This window comes from Octopus bimaculoides, chromosome 7 (genome assembly GCF_001194135.2).
Source record: "Octopus bimaculoides isolate UCB-OBI-ISO-001 chromosome 7, ASM119413v2, whole genome shotgun sequence".
Taxonomy (NCBI): Eukaryota; Metazoa; Mollusca; class Cephalopoda; order Octopoda; family Octopodidae; genus Octopus; species Octopus bimaculoides.
In genome coordinates, this window is record NC_068987.1 from 53,490,115 (window position 1) to 53,501,440 (window position 11,326).

The following is an 11,326-nucleotide window of genomic DNA, read 5'->3' on the forward strand; positions in this document are numbered from 1 at the left end:
TATATATATATATTTATATATATATATATATATACATACATACATACATATATACATACGTATACACACACGCACGCACGCGCACATACACGCATATATATATATGTAGGCATGTATATGATCAGAATATATTTTGCTATAAACATGATTGATTAAACTGTTTCGTTACAGAGACACGTCCTTCTGTGTAGTGCCCAGACATTCTAGAACTCTCAGAGGGAAAACATATATTACTTCAATTCTACATTCTATCCTTTTGTAAATTAAATGAAGCTTTAGATAATGTAGTGTTAAATGCATTTGAGAAAAGAAACAGTTGTTGACGGCTGTAACGCCTTTGAACTTAGGACTACTTGACCAAGTCTAAGCTAAGGCCAATCATCAATAATAACTATCACATCTATAGAACAGAAACAATTCGAAATCATCTGGGGTCTAAAACAAATCAATTTGCTCTGAAATCTTGTATCTTATGACTTATTTGAAACTAAAATATGTAGATATGTAAACACTGTATGTAAAAGAAATCAATTCCCTATATCTACATGAATCACTATTTTCTGCAGAATCGTGTGGAAACCAATAAATCAATAAGAACTTTTCTGGGACTTCTTACTTTTGTTTTTTGTTTATCTAATCGATATTTTCCATTGATATAAAGTGTTTTATAGTCTATTTGGAAAATGTTCGGTGAGTTGCATTTATTAGTAGATAAATGACAAATGTCACCAGATTTGTAAGTGAAAAGAAATGGGTCATCCATGCCATAAATATTAATAGAATAAAGTGAAGTGAATGAAAGGTCTTCAGTCAGGTGAAGGAATTCAGTTGCATCAGTTGTATATTCTGTTCGTTTGTAACTTAGCACCTACTCTTAGGCACTCACCACAGATCACGAACAGAATGTCTATATAAGCAGACGACACACGATATACACTTACAAATGCAACTGAAGTTACAGGCGCACACATATAAGTATACATATTCCTAAACATATACGTATTCCGAGTGACTAATGCATGCACGTAAGCATCCTAGCAATGAAAGCTTTTAGGAATTTCTTTATAAAATAAAAGGCCTACCTAGAAATTGTGTTTCTCCATGCACACGTTATCACGCATAGTAGCTTCTATTATTACTGCATCTTTCTATACACTACAAACTAATAGTAGCTACAGACTTCACGAAAAATAAAAACTAGTGATATATCAATTCAACTATTGTATGTTTATTCTATTTAGAATGACACATGAAACTAAGTTTGGGAAATCAATGTCAAATTATTCTTTCAAAAGAAGTTGGACTTAAGATAGGTAACAAGAAAATATTACTTTTGAATTAAAGCATTGATATTTTGCTATTGATTCTTTCATACTTGAATTGATTTTATATACATTGAAGAATACGTTTCCTTAAGCAAATACAAATAATTTCTCTGAGCATCAACTTACAATTACTTCATGTTCTGTGAGAAGCCCGCAGGTCTAGCTAAAATTTTACAGTAATAATTCATGTATTCGCTGTATAACCATTATCATACAAATATTATTAGTAATATACTTAGAAGGTTTCGTATTTACAAATAAAGAACTGTGAATTCTGCATATAACTATCGTTAAGTGTTTTTCTAATAAACCTACTTGGTTATTTTCGATACTACCAGCTTATGATAATTTACTACCAACGTCTATGATCGCTGGTAATGCATTTTTTATTTACTGGTTAGTACACGGTGAGCCTGAAACTATTGGGTTGTCCGGAAAGTTCGTGCTGATTTTTAAAGGAAAGAAAAAGGTCAATAAATACTTGCCATTACATTTTTAATCAACCAAATGTGAACCATTTTGTTGCACAATGCGTCTCCATCTTTCCTTCAACTTGAAAATACCCTCTTCCCAGAATTGAGGTGGTTTCATGGCAAATAAGTCGAAAGGTAAGCTACTATAAATCGGCACGAATTTTCCGGATAACCGAATATATTCTAGTTATTGGCATTTAAATGTCGAGATTAATTCCATACAAATACCGGCCTAACTGACTTTACAATTGAGGGTCAGATTAGTAAACGTCCAGTAGGTTCAATCTTGTACCTGCTGCTTAAAGTATGTGTCTGAGTTCGTGCGTGCGTGTGAGTACGTACGTGTGTGTGTGTGTGACTGTGTGTATGTGTTTGTGTGCATGTGTGTGTGTGGGGGGGGAACGTTTGTCTGTGTGGTGCGTCTGTCTGTGAGTCTGTATAACACAGAGAAAGTGAGTGAGAGAGATAGAAAGAAAGAAAGAAAGAAAGAAGGAAGGAAAGAAAGAGGGATATCGTGCACGTAACGAAATCTATCTAAATGGTGAATTAAATATAGTGTAATTTATCTAAATGCATGCATGTTAATTTATATTCGTGGCTGTATGCGTGGAAATCCATTTAATTGATTATGAAACAGTAGATCGAACAGTACAGAGAAATGGCAGTGTCTAAATAACAGACTTTCAAAATTACAAGGGTGAATCAAAATGTTTCACCCGTATCTTACTTCAGTCTTAAACATTAAAGAGGCGGTGTAAATCATGGAACCGGTGTTCATCATGTGTTCCACTGTTCATCAACATCAGCCTTCGTGAGATATCAACAAGGCAGCTATACCTGTAGAAAACATTTCAGAAATAGAAGCATGCAGGAAACCTAAGTAATGATATTCTCCAACAGCTGAAAAATCATATAATCAAGGCTCACGTATAGAAACCATGACGTTGTGCGTAAGATATAAGGGAGAAACTGTACAAAATGCGTAAATGGATGATGAGTAAAGCAGCTCTTTCGATTATCTGATGCTATCCGTAAATTTGCTGCAAGAACTGTGCACTAGCAGTTGGGGAAACAGTATCAATAAAATAGGAGATGGAATGTGTAATAGACTTTATTGGGTACAACACATGTTTCGACCCGTTCTGGATTTCTTCTGGTACATCAATAAAATGTGTCCTACCTTGTGTCGCCTTGGGCAAGAGTTTTTAGGAGAACTTCAGGTCGACTAAAGTGGATTTGTCAGATTGCTAGGTTAAAAGTACAATGTGTGTGTATGTGTGTGTGTGTGTCTGTTTGTGTATGTGTGTGTGTGTGTGTGTGTGTGGGTCTGTGTCTGTATGTTTGTTTTTGTGTGTGCCTGTGGTTACATCCCCGTCACGAAGAGGTTTGGCAAAAGATTTCGATAGGAAAAGTATCAGGCTTTAAAAAAATTGACTAAAAAAAATTCTTGAAGGTGGTACCTCAGTATGACCGCAGTATAATGACTGAAACAAGTAAAAGATAAAAGATATATAACGAACCCTCACAATAAAAACAAAGTTTCAAATGAATAATGAAGCACTGTTGCAGCTTTCGAGCTTTAACATTCCGTTTGTTCGATAAACAAACAGAATGACAAACCTCATATGTTATACGTACATGCATACACACAAACGCATGCATGCACGCTCTCACACTGATGCATCTACAAATATGTGTCTGTGCATTTGCGAGTCAACAGCAAGACATGTGATTCCACTTCAGCTCGAAGTATTTTATTATTCAGAGGATTAATAGACACACATGCACGCATAAATTCACATCCTTTTCTCACAGAAAAGAGCTTAAATATTACAATAGTTGCGCATACACATACCTAGCTAACATACGCTTCATTTAGAAACACTAGCAGATATCTATTCATATATAAAATATGTTTATCTGTTTAAGCTGAACGCGTATTTTAGAGTCATCTGAAATAAGTAGATTGCAGAACTTAGCAAATAAATATTATTGAAGGAAGCCAAATATAAATTTATGTTGGAAACTGTTATGTTAGTTTCTTTTCAAATTAAATACCACAGTAGGAAACCTTATATATATTGGTAAATATTCTAAAATGATGGTGTAATTAAGTTATTGCAACTCTTCTAATCATGATGCTAATTAATGACATATTTAGCTTCTTCTACCGAGTAAATAATGACTGTACAAACATAGGAACTTACGACCGTACGTATTTATGAGTGTATGTAAATACATATACATGTATGTATGTATATGTGAATATAGGTATATATATATATATGTATGTGTGTGCGTGTGTGTGTATATACTCATATATGTGTATATAGAGACACATAGATGCGGAATATATATTACATACTGTTCTTAAAGGGAAATGAGAAATAAAAAAATATATATAACTTAATTCTAAGATTATCTAAATTTAATAAACAAACTGACTCGTTTGCAAACATTCATTTCGATAGCGTATATGTCATTAGTATTATAGCTTGCAGGCCTTTGTTTTCTAACACAGGTTCATGAAGTGCGCACGCAAACACACACACACACACACACACACACACACACACACACACGCACAAACCCACACACACACACACACGCACACACACACACACTCCTCCACATACAAATGTGCATCCATCTAACAATACATATATATCTGTGTGGGATAACATACATGCTTTCACACGTTTGCAAGTCCAAATACAAGCGTAAAAAAATAAATATAAACATACATACATGCATATATACACATACACTCACACACACACGCACACACACACACGCACACTTGTATATATGTATGTATATATGTGTGTGTGTATGTATATGCGTGTGTGAGTGTGCGCGCTTATGTGTGTGTGTGTGTGTGTATGTGTGTGTCTGTCTGTCTGTCTGTTTGTGTGTGTGTGTGTAAAGCACTTGCTTTAGCTAAGGGCTTCCCTAACTAACAATAGAGACATTGACGTAATTATGCTTGCCTGAGAAATGTTGTTGTTTAATAATGTTCGACCTGGATCAAGCAAACTGACCCAGTGGGCTCTCGATGTAGCGATGAGAGCCTAAGTCAGCGCGGACATATACGGCCTTATAGGGCTACATATTTTAAACACCTTAAATAAACGGTTCCCATCAATTTTCTTTGGTCTCTAGAGGGGTGATTCTCAGGCCATCACTAGAGGAGCTAACAGATAGTGATAGGAAGTACGTTATTAGCGACCTTAGCTACATGGGGGTTTAAAATAACAATTGAGATAAACATCACCATTGTAAACTGTTAAGATCTTACGTTAAACCTGAGCTCCTGTTGTTACAGACCTTACCTCAAATCAAATGACACAACCTCCTACCACCTGCCTATCGTTTTCAGGAACCTAGTGAAGGGTGTTAGCAAGAGAAGCTAGAACCTGAACTCAAGGTAAGACATTTTCGACGCGGTGGCATCTTACTACAACAAGGATCTGGTGCCTAGTGGTTACAAGGACCGCATCTCCTATATTCCGGGACCTGGAACTCACAATAGGAAGCTCCACTGTAATGTCGTTAGGTTTGTCTCACACTTCTTTCTCATTTTTATAATCTACGTGTGAAGAATATTCCTTTGATTGGTAGGCAAATACTTCAGATAGTCACACAGACGGGGATGTGTGTTTAATGGACACAACTTCAGAGTATCCTTTAGGAAACTTTTTGTGAGCACCCTTATCCCGCTGGCAGTGGCAGGGTGTTCATATAGGGCATACAGTGACTGCCAAGTGTGTGGTGGGGATGGTGAGACACTGATGGGAGCGTGTACGAGGCTGAGGTAGTAGCAGCCACTGGCATCCAGAGTAACAGCCTAAACAACGACTGCACATACACCGACTATAACGACAACAATGACTGCAGCGACTGTGTATATGTGTGTGTGGGTTTGCATGTGCTTGTACGTGCGTTTGTGTGTGCATGCGTGTGTGTGTATACGAGGGGGATCTGAAAATGTTCCTAGCTTTGGATAAAAGTTGATACAAGGGGATCAATTAATTATGATTTCCCCCTCTAAGATTCACATACTTGTTGCAGCTGAGCTTCAGTCTTTCTAAGCCCTGTAAAAGAATTCGGAATCTTGGGCCTCCAACCAGGCCTTTCGCGAAATCCTTAAAAGCAGGCGCCCCCTTGTATTTGTACGTTAAATTTAATACCAGGTAACCAGCACATTAAAAGAATCAGGAGATTCAGAAAAAAATTGTGAGATCTCAAAAGGATTATTGTATATGTATATATAAAAGAGACCACTAAGTGGACTGCTAATGTGCTAGAAGAAGATCACCGAATAGTTCTCAAAGAAAAAATCTAGCGAAGCAAAACATACGGGCGAGACTAGTGAAACATTACAGAAATAAATACAAAGATTATCCGTAGACTAGGTTACGAAATCAATATTTCCTTACCGAAAATCTGTTTGTCTTCAGTACGGACTGCCAAAGAAATATAATTCCTAGAATCATGTACTGGTCGTTCCCAACGAGTGAAGAACGTGCACATGGTTCTATTAATTATATAGGGTAAGATTCAAAAGTCTTTGTTTTGGCGCGCTAATTCCGGAAATATCTCTGCAGAAAATAATTTCCGCATCCAATTTACCAACTTTGGGAACGTGGTTATGGTTAATTAAAATAGTAGGGCAAAAAAATGGATATTAATTAATATAAATTTAATACCAGGTATTGTTCACCCTGTTTGCTTTGTCACAAGGTCTTTGTATCCTATTCTTGTTTTGTTTCTACATCTAGGGCAGGTACCACTGGTATCATTACATATAATGTTATCTAATTTCTTCCTAGCATCCCTGTATACTCGAACCCTGTCTTTCTGATCATATCCAGAGAATTGCATGTGGTATATGATGTTCTGTACATGTTTTTCGTTTCATAGGGTTTGCATATTGGGAATACGTTGTTCATTGTCCTAACTAAGTCTACTATCAGTATGTGAATTTTCATGTGTGACAAAACTGAGTTCTTGTGAGCAACATATTTCGAAGCTATGGGTTTCATGCAATAGGAATGGAGGAGCTGCACTCTATTGTTCACAGTCTCTAACCAAAGCTCAGTATCAAGGACAGGGAATCTATTGTTGGGGTGCCTAGTGGGGTAATCTATAGTTACCATGATAATTTGGCTGATGGAGTTAACTACTTGCTGGATGCTCACTATTACGTTCCTCTCAGTTTCTACATTACCGTTACTAGAGTTGGTCTGAACTATGATATTAATGTCATCTACATATCTACTATAAAGTAGAAGAGTTGTGGACTGTTCTGCTAGGGATTGCTTAATTTTTCAGTCCCACCAGGTCATGAAGAGGCCGGTCCCATCTTCAGCTACACTGACACTAATGGCTACACCTTAAACATGCATGCATAGTTTTTTTGCTAAACTTTACTATGTGGTTCTTCAAGATGGTTCTTACACTGGCCCCTATTGCATGTACAGTCATTTCCTTCACCTGATTGTAGTTCTCAGGGTCTTGGATGGGTACGGTCTAGCCACTCCAGTACTCTGTAGTGCATTACTTCACTGCTGAGGTGATGGTAGGTGGTCTTCCTCTCTGTGATCTGGTGGGGCAGAATCTACTGAGCTCATAATCGTCTAAACAGTCACTGTCGTAGCTCAGACTAAGGAGGAGGCCCAGTTCCCTCGTGTTGACCTCACGGAACTCTACTTCACTCTCACAGATTACCTCAATGCATTGCCCCACAACAAAATCTATATCTATAGATGGGTAGAGTGAAATCACATCCATACTACCCACTACACAATCTGTGAAGTCGTTGAAGTGGTTGCAAGTACTGATTTTACTGAGGAGATCTTCCGTGCTCGTACAGACATCTGGAGACATATCTATGAGAGGTCGTAACACTTGCGAGAGGAAGTAGTACAGTCTATAGTTGCTGGAAATATTCGCTCCGCAAACTAGTTTGGTTGGGGGCTTCATGACAGGGTTTATGTAGAGTTTATGGTCATTGCGTAACCCGTATAGTGTAGGAACATCATTGTTGGATGCTTGGAAATTGTGTGCAGTCCTTTCCATAGGTTGGGGTATGTTGCACTACATTCTCATGTGTGCATTGAGGAGATTTTCCACTCTTTCATGTTCCTGTGGTGCAGCTTCTCTCATGCTACTGATGTGTTGGTGCATGGTCTGGACATAGTTCTGTAGGCTGTCTATTGACAGTCTGCCAAACTTGTCCGTAGGAAGGCACACTAATTCCCTGTTCCTAATTCGCTGTTTCAGTTTTTGTAGACCTTTGGCAACAGATGAACTGAGTTGGTGGGACCCCTCCTCAATATGATTTTTAGTGGATTTGTTGTACCGGTCTAAGATGCGTCGGAGTCTATTTCTAGGCTAAAGAGATCTTTGCTTGTTTCACTGTCAATTTTGGTTTCGTTTGTTTGTGTAGTTGTTGTATTGTCCTAACTTCCTTCATAATTTTAAGAACAATTTTTTTCAATTTTAGACAGTCAATCAATTTTTCTGACCTTTTTATATGTAGCGAATTTTGGTGGTAACTCTAAAGCAAGCATTTCATCTGTATCTGATTGTATTGCACCGTATATTCCAGAGGTGCAATTGTTGTTGGCGGTGGAGGTATTATTTTCCGGAGTCCGGGCGTCGAAGTCATCTGGTAGTTTACATTCTGACATGACAATACCGTAGATATTGTTTGGGTATTTGTATTGATTTTTACCATGCTAGGATCGTTGTTGTTGCTGTTTCATCCACTTGCGTTTATTGTTGAAGTGTCTGTTACAGGCATGGATAACTCGACGGTATTCTTGTTGGATGTTTGTCATGAATCTGTTTCTTTCGTGTAGTGTAGTGGTGTTTTATAGTTCATGCAATAGGACTCTCACTCTCTCTCGTTTCTGGTACTGGTTGTTTTCTGTGTATATTTTATTTTTGATGTTTCGTAACATCGTGTGTTTTAGTTCTTGATATTCTCTGAGTCTTAGCTGCTTCACAGCCAAATTGACAAATTTCGTGTATAGTTTGGAGGAGATGCATGTTTTAATGAAGTGGAACTGTCGGGTAGCCATCCCGATTTTTAGACAGCAGAACACGGTGTTTCTCAGCGTCTTGCTAGCTTGGCCAACGCCTATTTTATTTCGTTTTTGTATTTGGTTTGCAAGATTCTTTATGTGGGTCCGTGTGTTGAAGCATACTCTGTTGTGTCTGGGGGAGTCATTCTCTTTTATAGCCTTATAATTTAACACACTCACCGGTAAAATTTTCAATCATTTCCTTTATTTTTCTAAAGTTTTCGTTGCATCTTACAACCTTTTCAGTAGTTTGACTCTGTCCGTTATCCACACTGCGTTCTTTTTGTTTGTTTGTGCGCATGTGTGTGGGTCAGTGTGTGTGTGCATACACATGTATGTATGTATACATGCATGTGTGAGTATGCATGTATGTCTGTGCATATGTATATATGTATGTGTGTACGTTTGTGTGTATGTATTCTGCATATTCACGTGTTTGCTTGTCCGTGTTTGTGTGTTTTTATGTATGTGTGTGTGTGTTTGCATATTTGTTTGTGTACGTGTACCTCTGTCCCCTTGTGTGTGCATGTGTGTGTGTGTGTGTGTGTGTGTGTGTGTGTGTGTGTGTGTGTGTGTGTGTGTGTGTGTGTGTGTGTGTGTGTGTGTGTGTGTGTGTGTGTGTGTGTGTGTGTGTGTGTGTGTGTGTGTGTGTGTGTGTGTCTTGAAACTATGTCCTGTGTTTGTATGCTTGTATGTTCTGCTAAGGATTGCTTAAGCTTTCTGTCCCACCAGGTCATGAAGAGACCGGACCCATCTCCAGCTACACCAACACCAATGGCAGCACCTGGAACCTGCATGTATTGTTTTCTGTTAAAATTTACTATGTCGTTCTTCAAGGTGGTTGTTACACATGGACCCTATTGCATGTGCAAATTCAACCGACAAATATCGAGGAGTGATGTTTGTAGAATCCACAACCCATAGAGAACTAGCCTGTAAATTTAGGAAAGCTCTGAAGGAGACCAAACTCAACATTAAGATTTTTGAAAAGCCAGGGAACTCTGTTAGTTCACATAGATGTCTGAATTGACTCTAAGGCCCTGTTCGGAGATGTGGGGTAGCCTGACGACACCCTCATTGGAGACACAAACAAAAACCATCACATTTTGATGTAACTTGGTTTTCATGAGAAGCGTGATATCACATTGTTAGTAGGCAAGCCAAATATTGTTCTGGATGTTGAGCCACTTGCCCTGGTAGAAGTTATTTTCGTATGTATATATGTATATACATACATACAAACACAGATCTGTATGTATGTTAGTATTGTTGTATTTTTGTACGTATGTATATATGTGCGTGTGTGTCAGAATATGAAATAGATTGAAAATAATTTCAGTTTACCTTTTTCATCACTTCAGTTATATAAAACTATTTGAATATTCTGGGAATAAATTATATTATACTATAATTTATCTAATTCGGAAATGATGTTTGATTTTCATATAACTTTCTCCTTCGAATGGTGCTATTTCTAAGCATTTTAGAGAAGGTCATTAGCTTTCGAGTTGATGTCAGTGACATCAATCAAGCAGCTACGAAGAAAAGCTAGTTGTCGGATAGAAACTAAAATCACAATGAATATCTGAAAAAAGGAAATGGCAATTTTCAAAACCACTTTAAAATCTACAGAATATTTATAGGCAAACTGGTAATTTACATTATTCAGAGTGAGAATGATTTACTTTATATGATAGAAAATACTGCTCATAGAAAAATATGTCACGAAAATCTTTATTTTTAAGTAAATTGGAAAGCGTTGCTGTTTATTTATCTTGAAACAATGTCACTCTCTCTCTCTCTCATCGAATGCACTGCAAAAAATGTTCTCACAAATAACGAGTGTATAAATACCTGAATCTGGGGTAAAAGAGAGACGATTCTTGAAAAGAAACTGTAACACGGATAGCTATAATGGAAAGCTAAACTCTCATTTTTTTCTCTTGATTTACATTAATAATTTCTTATGAAAAGATATTTAAACTCACTTATATACTAGGCGCTGTTGAAATCTTGTATTTGAAAGCTAATTATTTATAGTCTGCATTCAAAAATGTAATGTTTTGTATGCCGATTGGATATAACATTGTAGTTAAAATGTTATATAATTTTTAGTTGTATCACGTACAGTTTCGATGATATGTACGTGTGTGCTTGTGTTGAGTGTGTATCTATGTATATATTTATATCTGTGTGTGTCTTTGTGTCGGTATTTGCTCCACCACCGCTTGACAACCATAACTAGTGTGTCTACGTCCCCGTAACTTGGTGGTTTCGCAAAAAATACCGACAGAATGAGTACCAGGCTTTAAAAAGAATAAGCACTGGAGTCGATACATTCAGCTAAAAATTCATCAAGGCGGTGCCCCAGCAGGTCCGGAGCCTAATGACTTAAACATGTAAAAGAAAAGATAACAGATATATAAATATATATATA